The following is a 20,372-nucleotide window of genomic DNA, read 5'->3' on the forward strand; positions in this document are numbered from 1 at the left end:
TATTGTTGAAGAGACGGATGAGCAAGAGGATGAACAAGAGAAAGTTGTTGAAAGTGAACTCCGTGAGCTGGATGAAAAGGAACCTCAGCTTGAGGCAAAGAGTGAATTGAAGCCTCTTCCATCTCATTTGAAGTATGCTTTCTTAGAGGACAACCAAAAGTTTCCAGTCATTATTGCTAGTGAGCTTTCTAGTGAAGAAGAAGAAAAGCTCCTAGATGTTCTAAGAAAGTACAAGAAGGCAATTGGTTGGAGCCTAGCCGATATTGTGGGGATTGACCCCCGCAAGTGCATGCATTGTATATTTCTCCAAGAGGGAGCTAAGCCGGTTAGGCAACCGCAAAGGAGGCTCAACCCAACCATCCTTGATGTGGTAAAGAAGGAGGTCACTAGGCTACTTGATGCGGGTATCATATACCCAATTTCTGACAGTGAGTGGGTGAGCCTGGTCCAGGTTGTTCCCAAGAAATCGGGCATCAATGTGGTTAAAAAGGATGATGGTGAAGTGGTCACCAAGAGAGTACAAAATGCATGGCGAGTGTGCATCGATTATAGAAGGTTGAATGCTGCTACAAGGAAGGACCACTATCCTTTGCCCTTTATCGATCAGATGTTGGACCGTTTGGTAGGTAAATCCCATTATTGCTTTCTTGATGGATTCACTGGTTACTTCCAGATTCACATTGCTCCTGAAGATCAGGAAAAGACCACATTCGCTTGCCCTTTTGGCACCTTTGCCTACAAAAGGATGCCATTTGGACTATGTAATGCACCTGCTACTTTTCAGCGGTGTATGACCAGTGTCTTTTCCAATCTAATGGAGAATTGTCTGGAAGTCTTTATGAATGACTTCAGTGTTTATGGAACTTTATTTGATTGTTGCTTAGAGAACTTGGCCAAGGTCTTAGCTAGATGTGTTGACACTAACCTTGTCTTGAATTTTGAAAAATGTCACTTTATGGTAAGACAAGGCATAGTGTTAGGACATGTGGTATCTAGTGAAGGCATTTCTGTAGACCCGGCCAAGGTCGATGTTATCACCACTTTACCTCACCCCTCATCTGTGAGGGAGGTTCGCTCGTTTTTGGGACATGTAGGATTCTACAGGCGCTTTATTAAAGATTTCAGTAAAATTGCTTTGCCATTGTCGCGCCTACTCCAAAAGGATGTGGACTTTGAGTTTGACAGTGTATGTGTGAAAGCGTTTGAAAAGTTAAGGAGAGTTCTCACCACAGCACCGATTGTGCGAGGCCCCAACTGGACGCTGCCATTCGAGATAATGTGCGATGCGTCGAACCATGCTGTAGGTGCCGCGCTTGCACAGCGCGATGGTAAACTCCCTTATGTCATTGCTTACTCTTCTAAAACGTTGGATGCAGCACAATCCAACTATACCACTACAGAAAAAGAACTCCTAGCTATTTTTCATGCTTTAGATAAATTCAGATCTTATTTGCTAGGGTCCAAGATAGTAGTATACACGGATCATGCAGCTTTGAAGTATCTGTTGACAAAGAATGAGTCAAAACTTAGACTCATACGTTGGATCTTGCTTTTGCAAGAATTCGACATTGAGATTAGGGACCGGAGTGGGTCTCAAAACTTGGTTGCTGATCATTTAAGCCGCCTTGAGAATTTGAAATTTGACCTATTTTCGATCAATGACTCATTCCCATTGGATAGTTTGCATGCTGTGTTGGATAGCTTTCCTTGGTTTGCCCTAATGGCAAACTACTTGGTTGCGAAAATCTTCCCTCCCAACTTTTCTAAAAACCAAAGGTACAAGTTGAGGAATGACTCCAAATACTACATTTGGGATGACCCTCACTTGTGAAAGAGGGGAGTGGACCAAGTAATTCGAAGATGTGTGCCGAAATTTGAAATTCAACCTATTCTTGAAGCTTGCCATTCGTCCGAATATGGTGGCCACTTTGGCCCACAAAGAACAGCTAAAAAGGTGTTGGATTGTGGATTCTGGTGGCCAACCTTATTCAAGGATGCTAACCGGTTCTGTGTGTCTTGCCATCAGTGTTAGAAGTCGGGAAACACGTCCTAAAGGGATGAGATGCCTCAGCAACCTATGTTGTTCTATGAGATATTTGATGTATGGACATTGACTTTATGGGACCGTTTCCCAACTCAGGTGGGTATCTATATATTCTGTTAGCGGTTGACTACGTGTCAAAGTGGGTAGAAGCAATACCTACCCGCCTTGACAACACCAATATCGTCATTTCTTTATTAGAAATCACATTGTATGCCGTTATGGGTCGCCACGAGCAATCGTGAGTGACCAAGGATCTCACTTTTGTAACAGGAAAGTAGAGGCACTGCTCAAGCGCTATGGGGTATTGCATAAGGTTGCCACTGCTTATCACCCACAGACCAACGGACAAGCGGAAGTGTCCAACCAGGAGATTAAGAGAATCTTGGAGAAAGTGGTAAATCCACAAAGGAAGGATTGGAGCTTCCGGTTAGGAGATGCACTATGGGTGTATAGGACGGTCTACAAGACTCCGTTAGGGATGAGCCCCTTCCGGATCGTCTATGGTAAGGCATGCCACCTTCCAGTGGAAATTGAGCACAGAGCCTTGATGACTTGCATCATCTACCCTTCTTTCTTGCATAAAGAAGACCATAGAAGAGCATAAATCTCATTTGATCAGTACAATTCATGCATTATTTGATGAATATTATGGTACACTACTTTGAAATGAGTTGTGCTGAATTTCAGGTGAAGAAGGCATCGAAAATGGGTAGAAGACAAACAAGAAGCTAGGCGTGTGAAACTGGTGTGCCACTTGGAGCAAACGCCACAAAAATGCACTGGCGTGGCACGCCAGGAGCTGGGCGTGGCACGCCAGGAGCTGGGCGTGGCACGCCAGTACTAAAGTCCAGAGAAGAAGTCCAAGCATGCATGAGGGCGTGGCACGCCAGGGACTAGGCGTGGCACGCTAGTACAAAATTCCAGAGAGCAAAATGGAGGACACAAAAGGGGCGTGGCACGCCTGACCCATCAACTACTATGGGCGTGCCACTTGAGCAAAGGGGCGTGGCACGCCAACTCACCATTCCAAGAAGAACCTCCACTATGCCGTGCCACTTGGTATCAAAGGCGTGGCACGCCAGCCCCAAGAAGTCACTTGGGCGTGCCACTTGAGAACCCAGGCGTGGCACGTCAAGCTCGAAGAGTTCACAAATCCATGGGCATGCCACTTGAGCAGCATGGCGTGGCACGCTGGTACAACACTCTAGAGAAGGGGCTGAAGGCAATTGAAGACTGGGCGTGCCACTTGAGCAACCAGGCGTGGCACGCCAATGCACAAAGGACCAAAAGCAAGGACTGGGCGTGCCAATTGGTATCGAAGGCGTGGCACGCCAACCTTAGCATTTCACTATGGCGTGCCACTTGAAGGCTGGGGTGTGGCATGCCAGCTACTGGAACCAAGATAAGATCATGGGCATGGCACGCCAGCCTTTAGGCGTGGCACGCTGGTATAAGTTTCCAGAGAGGATGAAGGAGACCAATTACATGGGGCGTGCCACTTGGTATCGAAGGCGTGGCACGCCACTCACCATTCTTCACTTAGGCGTGCCACTTGAGCAACCAGGCGTGGCACGCCAATGTCATTCAGAGAGCAAAGAAGCATTGGGGCGTGCCACTTGAGTTCATGGCGTGGCACGCCAAACAGAGGAACCACTCACTCACAAAAGGGGCGTGGCACGCCAGACCATGGGCGTGCCACGCGAGTTCAAGTTTCCAGAGGCAAAGAGAAGTGAGAAAGGCAAGGGGCGTGCCACTTGAGTTCGAAGGCGTGGCACGCCAAGGTTGTTAGAGGGACGAGCGTGCCACTTGAAGGATTGGGCGTGGCACGCTAAGCTAGAAATGAAGGGCACGTGACATGTCAGAAAAGCGCCAGCCACACGCCAACTGAGAAGTCACGCTTATTGAGTGTTTTCTTTTCCCTCCAAAATGTAAATGAAATTCCTTTTAGCAAATCAAAGAGAAGATGAAGAGAAGAAGAATTTCACTATTATCAATCCATCAAGTACAACAGAGCTCCCTCTCTCAATGAGAGGGAAGTTAGCTATTCATAGCTCAAAAAGTACTCAAAAGTGAAGTGTAAAAGTGGATCTAAAACTGACTGCTTAACCTCCCTTCTTCAGTACTAATTCTTTTATTTTACTAGGAGTAGTATAAATACCCCCAAGGAGTACTGAAGAAGTGGGGTTAAGCAGTCAGTTTTAGATCCACTTTTACACTTCACTTTTGAGTACTTTTTGAGCTATGAATAGCTAACTTCCCTCTCATTGAGAGAGGGAGCTCTGTTGTACTTGATGGATTGATAATAGTGAAATTCTTCTTCTCTTCATCTTCTCTTTGATTAGCTAAAAGGAATTTTGTTCTTAATGCTTAGTATTCAATTATCTTGGGAAAGAGATTGAATGCAATTGGGTTTCATGGGAACCTTGGGAAAGGAAACATGAAACCATGCTTGAAATCCCTTCTCACACTTGAGTAGAATCTGGGTTTTGGTGTTTGGATATGTGACATATAATCCTCCCTCTACTTGGACCTATAATGGTGTGTGGTATAATTAGGGACCAAGCATATCTCTCTTCATGAGCAATTAGACCAAGGAATTGGCTATTGATCAAGATCTGAGAGATTGAGTCACCAAGGGATTGGGGCTCAATCAATCATGATTGCCAAGAGGTCAATGAGTTGCATGATTGAAGAGGATATAAGCTAGATTTGATCCAAAGAGACAACATCTCCCAATCTCAATGAAATTCCCCATTCTTATCTATCTATTTCTTTACAGCTTATTTTTACATTCAGCAATTTCCCATTCCCATTTACATTCAAGTCATTTATGATTCTGCACTTTACATTCTGCCATTTATATTCCTGCACTTTATTGCTTTTCTTTATATTCTAGTCATTTACATTTATGTCATTTACATTTATGTCATTTACAATTCTGCACTTTACAATCCTGTTGATCCGCTTGACTAATTCATCAATTGATTAAAACTGCTCGAATTTGCCAATCTCTGTGGATATGATCCCACTCCACTGTGGGTTATTACTTGACGATAATTTTGGTGTGCTTGCCAAAAGAACTAATTCACCAATTTTGAATGAGGTGTGAATTTTAAGTCATCAAGCCTATTGGGCGGTAAAGCAGTGTAACATGGATTTCACCAAGGCGGGTGCGGCCAGGAAATTACAACTAGAGGAGCTTGAGTGCTTGAGGATGGAGGCATATGAGAATGCCCGGATATACAAGGAGAAGACTAAAGCCTTTCACGATCACCACATCCAAAGGAAGGATTTTCAAGAAGGTGATGAGGTTCTCCTCTACAACTTGAGGCTGCGATTTATGCCTGGCAAGCTCCGTTCTAGATGGGAAGGACCCTTCAAGGTGAAAGAGATAAAGCCCTATGGAGTGGTAGAATTATTTGACCCTCAAAGTGACACAACTTTCAAAGTGAATGGACATATAGTGAAGAAGTACCATGGCTACAAGTCACCAAGAGAAGTGGAAGTGCTCCTACTTGAGGATGCACCAAAAGGAGAGGAAGCTTAAGCGAAGGACCGTCCAACTTAAGGACGTTAAAGAAAAGTGCTTGGTGGGAGGCACCCCACTGTGGTAAGATCTTCCTTGTGTATATCTTCTTGCTTTTAGCTTTAGATTCTTGTGAATTTTGTGACTTCTTGATGTTGTTGATTGCTTAGGAATGCTAGTTTTATTGTTCTTGTTGGATAACTAGGATATTCATATAGAATTCATCATTTTGGTATGGATGAATTGTTGAAGTAGAGAGAATGCTATGTTTGGAATAGTACATGAATTTGTGAGTGTTTTCTTGACTACTAGCTTAAACACCTGCCAAGAACATGTTAGGATAGCCCTTTCTATGTTGCTTAACAAAAAATAAAAAAAAAGAAGGGAAAAAGGGCATCCGTGCCCAAGCGTGCTGTGCGCGCGCGCCGGTGGTACATTTTATACTCCTGGTACAAAAACCAAAGAGTTATGCATACCTTATGCCCACTTCGTGTCAGGCCCCCACGCGCCAGCGTGCGTGACTCCTGCGCGCCCCTCCATACTTAGCCATCGACACGCAAGCGCACAGTGCGCGCGCGCATCGGTTGTGCCATTTGAACTCCCTGGTACAAAAACCAGAGTGTTATGCCATATTTGTGCCTATTATGTGCCTACACTGACGCGCAGGCGTACTTGGCGCGTCCACGTCGGTCGCCAATTCGATCAGGCACGCGTCCGCGCACTGTGCGTGTCCGCGCCGCCTGTGCTGCATGCCACTCTAGTACAAGGAAACCGAGAGTTAGGCCTACTTTGTGCCAACTCTGTGCTAGGAGCCCAACTGACTTCACGCGTACGCACCCTAGACACGTACGCGTCCCTCGCTCAACCCTCACCGATGCACCAGCGCACCGTGCGCGCGCGCGTCGGTCGCGTGAACTAGTTTTAAAGCTTGCGCGCCCTGTTTCTTCCTTCTCTCACCCTCTTTCATGTTTCTTTCTTCTTCTTTCTATATCACTTCTCTTCTCTTCTTATTCTTCTTCCATACTTCACCACCGTCTCCGGCCACTCACCGGCGACCACCACCACCTCCGGTGGCCCTACATCTCTTCTATCTCTTTCTCATTTTCACAACAAGAAAATTCTACCTTGATTCTTTTACACTTCTCAAGGTTTTACTTCTTCTATATCTCTTCTCTTACTTTCTTTGCATATCCTCCTTTTCTAGTTAGATGTTTCTTGTTGATTCACTTATTTTCCCTTTTAGTTGCATGCTTATACTACTCACTTTTTGTTTGTTTACTTTTTCCTTCTTCTTGCTTTTCCATGGATGTTGAATTTGAGTTTTCATTTGCTTTAATAGATCTTCTTGATTGTTTTTCATTATCTTTGTCAGTGGATGATGTTGTGTCATGATTGATATTTCATTTTGGGCTTCTAATTGGTTGAGTATCTCATATGGGCCCTAGTAACTAGTTTAGTATAAATAGAATTTTTTACTATTGTGTTAGACATCTTTTGATCATGTTTTGATGATTGAACCCTCTTTGGGAGGCTGGCCATTTGGCCATGCCTGGACCATTATCACTTATGTATTTTCAACGGTAGAGTTTCTACACACCATAGATTAAGGTGTGGAGCTCTGCTGTTCCTCATGAATTAATGCAAAGTACTATTGTTTTTCTATTCAATTCGAGCCTATTTCTTCTCTAAGATATTCATTCGCACACAAGAACATGATGAATGTGATGATTATGTGACGCTCATCATCATTCTCACTTATGAACGCGTGCCTGACAAACACTTCCGTTCTACATGGAAACAAGCTTGAATGTGTATCTCTTAGCCTCCTGATCGTGAGATCAGGTCTTCGTGGTATAGGCTAGAATTATTGGTGGCCATTCTTGAGATCCGGAAAGTCTAAACCTTGTCTGTGGTATTCCGAGTAGGATCCGGAAAGGGATGGCTGTGACAAGCTTCAAACTCATGAGTGCTGGGCGTAGTGACAGACGCAAAAGGATTACTGAATCCTATTCCAGCAGGATCGAGAACCGACAGATGATTAGCCGTGCGGTGACAGCGCATTTTGGACCATTTTCACTGAGAGGACGGGATGTAGCCATTGACAACAGTGATGCCCTACATACAGCTTGCCATGGAAAGGAGTATGAATGATTGGATGAAAGTAGTAGGAAAGTAGAGGTTCAGAAGGAACAAAAGCAACTCCATACGCTTATCTGAAATTCTCACCAATGAATTACATAAGTATTTCTATCCTATTTTATATTTTAATTATATTTTAATTATTAAATCTCCATAACGAATTGAATCCGCCTGACTGAGATCTACAAGGTGACCATAGCTTGCTTCAAGCCGACAATCTCTGTGGGATCGACCCTTACTCACGTAAGGTTTATTACTTGGACGACCCAGTGCACTTGCTGGTTAGTTGTGCGAAGTTGTGACAAAGAACTAAGATTATGAACGTGCGTATTAAGTTTTTGACGCCGTTACCAAGGAATGAACGATCACGATTTTGCCACACCAAGTTTTTGGCGCCGTTGCCGGGGTATTATTCGAGTTTGGACAACTGACGGTTCATCTTGTTGCTCAGATTAGGTAATTTTATTTTAATTTTAAGCTTTTTGTTTTTATTATTTTTAATTTTCAAAAAATTTTCAAAAAAAATATTTTAATTAATTTATGTTCTTCAGAATTTTTAAGAATGAATTCTAGTGTTTCAAATGATGCTTTTATCATCACAGGAGCTAGTTGATTCCCATCAATTTGGCTGTTGTATGTAATGTCCTGCTGAAGCTTGTTCTGCCCTGTCTAATCTCTTTAGACTGAAGCTTTAGACTAACATTGCATGATTCTTGGAATTCTTATTAAAAATTTTGAAATCCTTATTTTCTTTTTCAAAATAATTTTCGAAAAATACCAAAAAAAAATTAATAAAATCATAAAATAAAAAAATAATTGATGTTTCTTGTTTGAGTCTAGTGTCAAATTGTAAGTTTGGTGTCAATTGCATATTTTTATAATTTTCTTTAATTTTTGAAAATTCATCATATGTTCTTCATAATCTTCAAGTTGTTCTTGATGATTTTCTATGTTTGATCTTTAATTTTTCTTGTTTTGTGTCTTTTATTGTTTTCCATATGTATTTTCAATTTGTTAGTGTCTAAAGTTTGAAAATTTCTAAGTTTGGTGTCTTGCATGTTTTTCTTTTCTTAAATATTTTCAAAAATAAGTTCTTGGTGTTCATCTTGACATTCAAAGTGTTCTTGGTGTTCATCTTGACATTCAAAGTGTTCTTGCATGCATTGTGTGTTTTGATTCATAATTTTCATGTTTGGAGTCTTTTTCATGTTTTTCTCTCTCATCATTAAAATTCAAAAATAAAAAAATATCTTTCCCTTATTTTGCTCATAATTTTCGAAAATTTGAATTGATTTAGTCATAAAGTTTTAAAATTCAATTGTTTCTTATTAGTCAAGTCAATTTTCAATTTAAAATTTCTATCTTTTTCAAATCTTTTTCAAAAATCAATTCTTTTTCATTTGTTTTTACATATTTTTCGAATTTTTTTTTATTTTTATTGAATTTCAAAATCTTTTTCTTATTCTTACTTCATATTTTCGAAAATCTCACTAACATTTAATGTTTTGATTCAAAAAAATTTTTCAAGTTGTTACTTGCCTATTAAGAAAGGTTCAATCTTTAAATTTTAAAATCATATCTTTTTGTTTCTTGTTAGTCAAGTAATCAACTTTAATTTTCAAAATCAAATATTTTTAAATTTCTTTTTCAAATCTTTTTCAAAATCAATTTCAAAATCTTTTCTAACTTCTTTTCTAACTTCTTATCTTTTCAAAAATTGATTTTCAAATCTTTTTCAAGTAACTACTTGACTTTTTGTTTGATTTTAAAAAGTTTACTATTTCAATCATATCTTTTTCAAAACCACCTAACTAATTCTCTCTCTAATTTTCGAAAACTCCTCCCCTCTTTTTCAAAATTCCTTTTTAATTAACTAATTGTTTTAAATTTTAATTTGATTTAATTTTATTTTCTTTTCTTAATTTTTGAATTTTAACTTTAATTTTAAATTAAAAACAAAAATATTTTTATTTTATTTTGTTTAATTTTTGAATTCTTTCCCCTCTCATCTCCTTCTAATTATTTATTTATCCACTAACACTTCTCTTTCACTCAAAAATTCGAACCCACTCTTATCCTCTGTGTTCGAATTCTTATCTTTTCCTTCTCCCATTCTTCTATTCTTATACTCATATAAGGAATCTCTATACTGTGACATAGAGGATTCCATATTTTCTTTTGTGTTCTCTTCTTTTTCATATGAGCAGGAACAAGGATAAGAACACTCTTGTTGAAGCTGATCCTGAACCTGAAAGAACTCTGAAGAGGAAGCTAAGGGAAGCTAAAGCACAACTCTCTAGAGAAAATCTGACAGAAATTTTCGAAAAAGAAGGAGACATGGCCGAAAATAATAACAATACAAGGAAGATGCTTGGTGACTTTACTGCACCAAATTTCAACTTGCATGGAAGAAGCATCTCAATTCTTGCCATTGGAGCAAACAATTTTGAGCTAAAGTCTCAATTAGTTTCTCTGATGCAACAGAACTGCAAGTTTCATGGACTTTCAACAGAAGATCCTTTTTAGTTCTTAACTGAATTCTTGCAGATCTGTGATACTGTTAAGACCAATGGGGTTGACTCCGAGGTCTATAGGCTTATGCTTTTCCCATTTGCTGTAAGAGACAGAGCTAGAATATGGTTGGACTCTCAACCTAAAGACAGCTTGAACTCTTGGGATAAGCTGGTCAGGGCTTTTTTAGCCAAGTTCTTTCCTCCTCAAAAGCTTAGCAAGCTTAGAGTGGATGTTCAAACCTTCAAACAGAAAGAAGGTGAATCCCTCTATGAAGCTTGGGAGAGATACAAGTAACTGACCAAAAAGTGTCCTTCTGACATGCTTTCAGAATGGACCATCCTGGATATATTCTATGATGGTCTGTCTGAACTATCAAAGATGTCATTGGACCATTCTGCAGGTGGATCCATTCACCTAAAGAAAATACCTGCAGAAGCTCAGGAACTCATTGACATGGTTGCAAATAACAAGTTCATGTACACTTCTGAAAGGAATCCTGTGAGTAATGGGACGCCTTAGAGGAAGGGAGTTCTTGAAATTGATACTCTGAATGCCATATTGGCTCAGAATAAAATATTAACTCAGCAAGTCAATATGATTTCTCAGAGTCTGAATGGATTGCAAGCTGCATCCAACAGTACTAAAGAGGCATCTTCTGAAGAAGAAGCTTATGATCCTGAGAACCCTGCAATAGCAGAGGTGAATTACATGGGTGAACCCTATGGAAACACCTAAAATCTCTCATGGAGAAATCATCCAAATTTCTCATGGAAGGATCAACAAGAGCCTCAACAAGGCTTTAATAATGGTGGAAGAAACAGGTTTAGCAATAGCAAGCCTTTTCCATCATCCACTCAGCAACAGACAGAGAATTCTGAGCAGAATCCATCTAGCTTAGCAAATATAGTCTCTGATCTATCTAAGGCCACTCTAAGTTTCAGGAATGAAACAAGGTTCTCCATCAGAAATTTGGAGGCACAAGTGGGCCAGCTGAGTAAAAGAGTCACTGAAACTCCTCCTAGTACTCTCCCAAGCAATACAGAAGAAAATCCAAAGAGAGAGTGCAAGGCCATTGATTTGACCATCATGGCCGAACCTACAAGGGAGGAGGGGGACGTGAATCCCAATAAGGAAGACCTCCTGGGACGTTCACTGACCAATAAGGAGTTTCCCTTTGAGGAACTAAAAGAATCTGAGGCTCATCTAGAGACCATAGAGATTCCATTGAACCTCCTTATACCATTCATGAGCTCTAATGACTATTCATCTTCTGAAGAAGATGAAGACATTGCTGAAGAGCAAGTTGCTCAATATTTAGGAGCAATCATGAGGCTGAATGCCAAATTATTTGGTAATGAGACTTGGGAGGATGAACCTCCATTGCTCATCAAGGAACTAAATGCCTTGGTTCAGCACACTTTACCTCAAAAGAAATAGGATCCTGGTAAATTCCTAATTCCCTATAACATAGGCACCATGACCTTTGAGAAGGCTCTGTGTGACCTGGGGTCAGGAATAAACTTAATGCCACTCTCTGTAATGGAAAAACTTGGGATCTTTAAGGTGCAAGCTGCCAGAATCTCATTAGAGATGGCAGACAACTCAAGAAAATAGGCTTATGGACAAGTAGAGGACGTGTTAGTAAAGGTTGAAGGCCTTTACATCCCTGCTGATTTCATAATCCTAGACACTGGGAAGGATGAGGATGAATCCATCATCCTTGGAAGACCCTTCCTAGCCACAGCAAAAGCTGTGATTGATGTGGACAGAGGAGAGTTGGTCCTTCAATTGAATGAGGACAACCTTGTGTTTAAAACTCAAGGATCTCCTTCTGTAACCATGGAGAGTAAGCATGAAAAGCTTCTCTCACTGCAGAGTCAACCAAAGCCCCCACAACTAAACTTTAAGTTTGGTGTTGGAAGGCCACAACCAAACTCTAAGTTTGGTGTTGGAAGGTCCCAACAATGCTCTGAACATCTGTGAGGCTCCATGAGAGCTCACTGTCAACCTATTGACAATAAAGAAGTACTTGTTGGGAGGCAACCCGATGTTATTTAATTATATCTATTTATTTTCTATTGTTATTTTATGTTTTTTTTAGGTTGATGATCATGTGGAGTCACAAAAACTACCGAAAAATCAAAAATAGAATGAAAAATAACATTAAAAATAGCTCACCCTGGAGGAAGAACTTACTAGCATTTAAACGCTAGTAAGAAGCATCAAACTGGCGTTTAACGCCAGAAAGAAGCATCAAGCTGGCGTTAAACGCCAGAAACAAGCATCAGACTGGCGTTTAACGCCAGAACAGAGCATGGAAGTGGCGTTAAATGCCAGAAACAAGCAGCAAGGTGGCGTTTAACGCCAGACATGCACTATAAGGGCATTTTGCACGCCTAATTGGAGCAGGGATGTTAAGTCCTTGACCCTACTGGATCTGTGGACCCCACAGGATCCCCACCCTTTTCTTCTCTCCTCTATACACCTCTCTCCCTCTCCCCCATTTTTCTTCTTCTTCTCCTTCTTTCCTTCTCCTTTTGCTCGGGGACGAGCAAACATTTTAAGTTTGGTATGGTAAAAGCATTGCTTTTTATTTTTCCATAACCATTTATGGCACCTAAGGTCGGAGAAACCTCTAGAAAGAGGAAAGGGAAGACAAAAGCTTCCACCTCCGAGTCATGGGAGATGGAGGGATTCATCTCAAGGGTCCATAGTTCAGTAGTAGAGTATTTGACTACACAACAAGAGAGCCCACTCATGGACCTCAACAAGAGCATGAGGAATTCCCTCACCAAGAAGTCCCTGAGATGCCTCAGGGGATACATTTTCCTCCACACAACTATAGGGATGAAGCAACAAAGGCAAGGAAGAGACATAGAGGAGCTCAAGAGCACCATTGGTTCTTCAAGAAGAGGAAGACGCTACGCTCACTAAGGTAGACCCGTTCCTTAAGCTCCTTGTTCTTATTTTCCTGTTTTTCGTTTACTATGCTTTATGTTTTATTTATGTTTGTGTCTTTACTATATGATCATTAGTGTCTAAGTGTCTAAGTGTCTATGTCTTAAAGCTATGAATGTCCTATGAATCCATCACCTCTCTTAAATGAAAAATGCTTTAATTACAAAAGAACAAGAAGTACATGGTTTCGAATTCATCCTTGAAACTAGTTTAATTATTTTAATGTGGTGACAATACTTGTTGTTTTCTGAATGAATGCTTGAACAGTGTATATGTCTTTTGATATTGTGGTTTATGAATGTTAAATATGTTGGCTCTTGAAAGAATGATGAAAAAGGAGAAATGTTATTGATAATCTGAAAAATCATAAAATTGATTCTTAAAGCAACAAAAAGTAGTGAATACAAAAGCTTGCAAAAAAAAAGAGAGAAAAGAAAAAAAGGTGAAAAAAAAAGAGAGAAAGAAAAAGAAAAAGCAAGCAGAAAAAGCCAAAGCTCTTTAAACCAAAAGGCAAGAGCAAAAAGCCAATAGCCTTTAAAACCAAAAGGCAAGGGTAATAAAAAGGATCCAAGGCTTTGAGCATCAGTGGATAGGAGGGCCTAAAGGAATAAAATCCTGGCCTAAACGGCTAGACCAAGCTGTCCCTAACCATGTGCTTGTGGCGTGAAGGTGTCAAGTGAAAACTTGAGACTGAGCGGTTAAAATCAAGGTCCAAAGCAAAAAAAAGAGTGTGCTTAAGAACCCTGGACACCTCTAATTGGGGACTTTAGCAAAGCTAAGTCACAATCTGAAAAGGTTCACTCAGTTATGTGTCTGTGGCAAGTATGTATCCGATGGTAATACTGGAAAACAGAGTGCTTAGGGCCACGGCCAAGACTCATAAAGTAGCTATGTTCAAGAATCAACATACTGAACTAGGAGAATCAATAACACTATCTAATTTCCAAGTTCCTATAGATGCCAATCATTCTGAACTTCAATGGATAAAGTGAGATGCTAAAACTATTCAAGAGGCAAAAAGCTACTAGTCCTGCTCATTTGATTGGAGCTAAGTTTTATTGATATTTTGGAATTTATAGTATATTCTCTTCTTTTTATCCTATTTAATTTTCAGTTTCTTGGGGACAAGCAACAATTTAAGTTTGGTGTTGTGATGAGCAGATAATTTATACGCTTTTTGGCATTGTTTTTACATAATTTTTAGTATGATTTAGTTAGTTTTTAGTATATTTTTATTAGTTTTTAAATAAAAATCACATTTCTGGACTTTACTATGAGTTTGTGTATTTTTTTGTGATTTCAGGTAATTTCTGGCTGAAATTGAGGGACTTGAGCAAAAATCTGATTCAGAGGTTGAAGAAGGACTACAGATGCTGTTGGATTCTGACCTCCCTACACTCAAAGTGGATTTTATGGAGCTACAGGAGTCCAAATAGCGCTCTCTCAATTGCGTTGGAAAGTAGACATCCAGGGCTTTCCAGAAATATATAATAGTCCATACTTTGCCCGAGTTTAGACGACCCAAACTGGCGTTCAACGCCAGCTCTCTGCCATATTCTGGAGTTAAACGCCAGAAACAGGTTGCAAAGCAGAGTTAAATGCCAAAAACAGGTTACAAACTGGCGTTTAACTCCAAGGAAGACCTCTACATGTGAAAGCTTCAATGCTCAGCTCAAGCACACACCAAGTGGGCCCAGAAGTGGATTTCTGCATCATTTACTTATTTCTGCAACCCTAGTAACTAGTTTAGTATACATAGAACTTTTTACTATTGTGTTAGACATATTTTAATCATGTTTTGATGATTGAACCCTCTTTGGGAGGATGGCCATTCGGCCATGCCTGGACCATTATCACTTATGTATTTTCAACGGTAGAGTTTCTACACACCATAGATTAAGGTGTGGAGCTCTGCTGTTCCTCATGAATTAATGCAAAGTACTATTATTTTTTTATTCAATTCGAGCCTATTTCTTCTCTAAGATATTCATTCACACACAAGAACATGATGAATGTGATGATTATGTGACGCTCATCATCATTCTCACTTATGAACGCGTGCCTGACAAACACTTCCGTTCTACATGCAAACAAGCTTGAATGTGTATCTCTTAGCCTCCTGATCGTGAGATCAGAGTCTTCGTGGTATAGGCTAGAATTATTGGCAGCCATTCTTGAGATCCAGAAAGTCTAAACCTTGTCTATGGTATTCTGAGTAGGATCCGGGAAGGGATGGCAGTGACGAACTTCAAACTCGCGAGTGCTGGGCGTAGTGACATACGCAAAAGGATTACTGAATCCTATTCCAGTAGGATCGAGAATCGATAGATGATTAGCCGTGCGGTGACAGCGCATTTTGGACCATTTTCACTAAGAGGACGGGATGTAGCCATTGACAACGGTGATGCCCTACATACAGCTTGCCATGGAAAGGAGTATGAATGATTGGATGAAAGCAGTAGGAAAGCAGAGGTTCAGAAGGAACAAAAGCAACTCCATACGCTTATCTGAAATTCTCACCAATGAATTACATAAGTATTTCTATCCTATTTTATGTTTTAATTATATTTTAATTATTAAATCTCCATAACCAATTGAATCCGCCTGACTAAGATCTACAAGGTGGTCATAGCTTGCTTCAAGCCGACAATCTCCGTGGGATCGACCGTTACTCACGTAAGGTTTATTACTTGGACGACCCAGTGTACTTGCTGGTTAGTTGTGTAAAGTTGTGATAAAGAACTAAGATTATGAACGTGCATATTAAGTTTTTAACACCGTTACCAAGGAATGAACGATCACAATTTTGTGCACCAAGTTGGCGTTTGAACGCCAGTTTGCGTCATCAAAACTCGTGCAAAGTATGGACGATTATATATTGCTGGAAAGCCCTGGATGTCTACTTTCCAACGCAATTAAGAGTGCGCCAATTGGGTTTCTGTAGCTCCAGAAAATCCACTTCGAGTGTAGGGAGGTCAGAATCCAACAGCATCTGCAGTCCTTCTTCAGCCTCTGAATAAGATTTTTGCTCAAGTCCCTCAATTTCAGCCAGAAAATACCTAAAATCACAGAAAAATACACAAACTCGTAGTAAAATCCAGAAATGTGATTTTTATTTATAAACTAATAAAAATATACTAAAAACTAACTAAATCATACTATAAACTATGTAAAAACATTGCCAAAATGCATATAAATTATCCGCTCATCAGATTCCTAGTTTAATTTCTTGCTCATGACTCGCAACCCCGGAATTCTAACCAATGTTGATGCACATGTTTGCCCATTCCTTGTGAGATGACCTGAGGTTTGAATACTTTGGTTACTTTATTGGGGTTGAACTTGTGACAACCAATTCCTTCTAAATTTGATTTGCGGATTATTTGTCGGTTGAGGACTATACTTGCAACGCGAAAAATCTTGTGAAATTCCTTGTCGACGGTATCCGTGCCATCATCCTCCAGCACTCCCAGCCATTGCCTCCTTCTTCTTGGAACAGCTACGACTATTGTGTCCAGTCTGCAATACATATGTCATGAAAATAAACCTGGACATTCAAATCACAAGAAATGTAAGCGTATGAAGTATGGTTTACCTTTAGGCAATACTTGCAGGTGATAGGGCCATATTTTCTGTGAGCCCTATGAGGATCTGGGGTGGGTTCTTTTGGGGCGTCATTCTTTTTGTCTCTTTTCAAATTTGGTCTTCCAATCTGCTTCTTGTATATTGGGGGCAATATTGGCATCGTGCCCAATAGCAGTCAATAACTGTCCAGGATAGTACCCCTTTAGAAAAGTGCCATCCAACCCTATGAAAGGCCGGTAGGCAATCGAAAACCTCTTTTTACAACCTTCCAAACATATGTATATCCTTTTGAATTTATGTCCAGTCCCTTCAACATAATCGGTTTTGACTCTGACAGTGGAGCCACGGTTGGTCCTCATAACTTCATTGGCATAGTCCCTAAGAAGTGCATACTGAGCTATTTCTAACCCTTCAATTCTTTCTTTTGCCTTCACCATTGCCCTGTATATCTTCCTCTCATTAACTATTACATCTTACTTCTTCTTGAAAATGTCTTGTGCCTACCTTTGACTTATGTTTGGATGATCACAGATCTTGTTCTCAAGCTCTTCAACAACCCACTTTGCATCTGCAGATTTATTCTTATTAACTATGCTACATGTATGTTCATTTACAAACGTTTTCACTTGGAAGCTTAATGGGTATGACCTTTTCACATAGTATATATGCCATGGACAGTCCTCATCATAACATATGGCCTTACATCTGGTTGAGTCCACTCTTGGAAAGAATATGTTTCGGCCTATGTTGATATTGAACTTCCTGACTGCCTTCTTGAAATGTTCTAGATTTTATAAAAGGAAAAGAAAAAGAAAGGAACACAAAAGAAAGAGAAAGAGGGGGTAGAGTGGAGGCTTTGGCCTTTGGGGAGGGAAGGAAGAGAAAAGTGAAGAAGGGGAAGTGTATGATGAAGAATATGGAAGAGAGGAAGAAAGGTAAATTGTACCATCCACGCACATGCATAGGTCACGTGTACACGTGGATAAGAAAATGTTGGCACTCTAACGTTGAGTCAAATGTTGCTCAAAACGTCCAAAATCCAATTTCTCTGAAGGACGTTTAACTCAACGTTGGCCCTCAAATGTGGACTCCAACGTGAGCATCAGAACTTTGCAAATTGAAGCAGATCTCTTCTCAACATTAAGGGAAGCCATTTGGGGCAACTTCAACCCATTTTAATTAAGGCCAAAAGCCCAATTCAGAGACTGAAGATCAATGGAAGAAAGTGTATAAATAGATTAGGATTCAAGTTAGTTAGGGGAGTTTTCGGGAGACTGTACTAAAACTCTGCCAATTTCAATTCTGCATTCTATTTTCTGTAATGTATCTTCTAATTCTATTTTCCATTTTGAGAGCTATGAACAACTAAACCCCTTTCATTGGGTTAGGGAGCTCTATTGTAATTCAATGGACCAATAATAGTTTTCATCTTCTTCTTCTATCTTTTCTCTTGATTTTTGTTAGAAAGCTTTCGATCTAAATTCCAGTGGATAGTTGTCTTGATAGAGAAGCTATCCACAATTGGAATTCCTCTGATCCTTGAGAGAGGGAGGAGGAATTCATGCTAGAAACGCTTTCTCACATTGGATTAGATTGGGGGTTGGATGGATATTGTGACATTTAATCCTACCAATACTTTGATCTATGAATTTGTGTGGTCTAATCAGTGACCGAACTTTAATTCTTCCTATGAGCAATTAAATCAAGACATTGGGCAATTGTTCATGCTTAGAGAGATTGGTGAGCCAAGACATTGGGATCTAATCATCTAAGATTGCCAAGCAAAGTCAATCAATGCATTGATTGAGGAAGAGATAAAAATGATTTGATTCGGAGAGTTCAATATCTCCTGAAACCCAATGAATCCTCAATTCTGATCTTACCCATTCTATTTACATTCTGCTCTTTAATTTCATGCTTAACCCCAGTCCCATTTAATTTCTTACAATTTAAGTTTCTGTTATTTACTTTCTTTCAATTTAAGTTTCTGCTCTTAATTTCCTGCAATTTAATTTCTGTTCCTCTAATTTCTTGCAATTTAAGTTTCCCGCCAATTTACATTCTGCAACACCAATTTCAATCTAATTTAGCTCAACCAGAACAATTCTCCAATTAACATTGATCAGCCGACCAATCCTTGTGGGATTCGACCTCACTCTACCGTGAGTTTTTACTTGACGACAAACCGGTGCACTTGCCAGTAAAAAATTGTTGAGAGACAGTTTTCAGGACATCAAGTTTATGGCGCCGTTGCCGGAGATTGGTTTTGTATTGACAATTATTAAATTGGAGGATGACTAGATTGACATTTTTCTTTTCTTTTGATCAATTCAATTTCAATTTCTGCTGTTACATTTACTTTCTGTAATTTTAGTTGTTTCTCTTTTTTTTTTTTCTTTATTTCTTTACTTTCCATCAAAACTAATCCACTGACTCATTAACTGTTTGATTAATTGCTTCAATTGGTCTAACCACATTTTTTCATTAACTGTGAAATCTTCACTTGCTGGGTGCTGCTTGTTTTGGTACTTGTATGACAGGTAGAAGAGAGGTTTCAACCTCTTTTGACAGTGAACCCGAGAGAACCTTCTTGAGATTAAGGAGGGAAGCAAGAGAAAAGAAGGCCATTGGTGCAGAGGAAGAGGAGGAAGACTTGGATATAAATATGGAGAATGATATGGAAAACCATCATGAAGGAGAGGTAAACAATCATGCCAAAAGAGGTGCAGCCAATACTGTTGGACAAGAGAGGAGAGTTTTAGGCTCCTATATCAATCCAAACCCAGGAAACTGTGGTAGCAGCATTCGAAAGCCAACTATCCATGCTAATAACTTTGAATTAAAGCCTCAGGTCATCACTCTCGTGCAAAACAACTGTTCTTTCGGAGGAAGTGCCCAAGAGGACCCTAATTAACATCTCACTACATTCCTAAGGATCTGTGACATAGTTAAATCTAATGGTGTTCATCCTGACACATATAGATTGCTCCTGTTTCCATTTTCTTTGAGGGACAAAGCATCCAAATGGCTAGAATCATTTCCCAAAGAAAGCTTGACAACCTGGGAGGATGTGGTGAATAGATTCTTAGCACGGTTCTACCCTCCTCAAAGAGTGAATAGACTGAGAACTCAGGTGCAGACATTCAGACAATAGGATGGTGAAACTTTGTATGAAGCCTGGGAGAGATTCAAAGATCTAACAAGGAAATGCCCCCCTGAGATGTTTAATGAGTGGGTGTAATTGCATATCTTTTATGAAGAACTTTCCTATGAATCAAAGAAGGTTGTGGATCACTCAACTGGAGGGTCCCTGAACAAGAAGAAGACCATTGAAGAAGCCATTGATGTCATTGAAACAGTGGCTGACAATGAGTACTTTTATGCCTCAGAAAGAAGTAACAACAGGGGAGTCATGGAATTAAACCATATGGATGCAATTCTAGCCCAGAATAAGATGATCACCAAGTAACTGGCTGATTTGACCAAGAAAATGGAGAAGAATCAGGTTGCAGCTATCCACACTCAACCATCACCTCAAAGAGAGTTCGAGACAGAGGAAGGAGTTAACTAGGAGGAAGCCAATTACCTTGGAAATTTATCTACACA

General features: G+C 39.9%; 2 non-coding genes across 2 annotated transcripts; both read right to left on the reverse strand.

Moving 5' to 3' along the window:
- Positions 1-10,439: 10,439 nt before the first annotated feature.
- On the reverse strand, positions 10,440-10,547 carry LOC112746739 (small nucleolar RNA R71). The gene has a single exon (XR_003174606.1). It is a non-coding gene; the product is annotated as a small nucleolar RNA R71 (small nucleolar RNA).
- Positions 10,548-19,884: 9,337 nt separating this feature from the next.
- Positions 19,885-19,992, reverse strand: LOC112745279 (small nucleolar RNA R71). The gene has a single exon (XR_003173216.1). It is a non-coding gene; the product is annotated as a small nucleolar RNA R71 (small nucleolar RNA).
- Positions 19,993-20,372: the final 380 nt, after the last annotated feature.

This window comes from Arachis hypogaea, chromosome 14 (assembly GCF_003086295.3).
Source record: "Arachis hypogaea cultivar Tifrunner chromosome 14, arahy.Tifrunner.gnm2.J5K5, whole genome shotgun sequence".
NCBI classification, from domain to species: domain Eukaryota; kingdom Viridiplantae; phylum Streptophyta; class Magnoliopsida; order Fabales; family Fabaceae; genus Arachis; species Arachis hypogaea.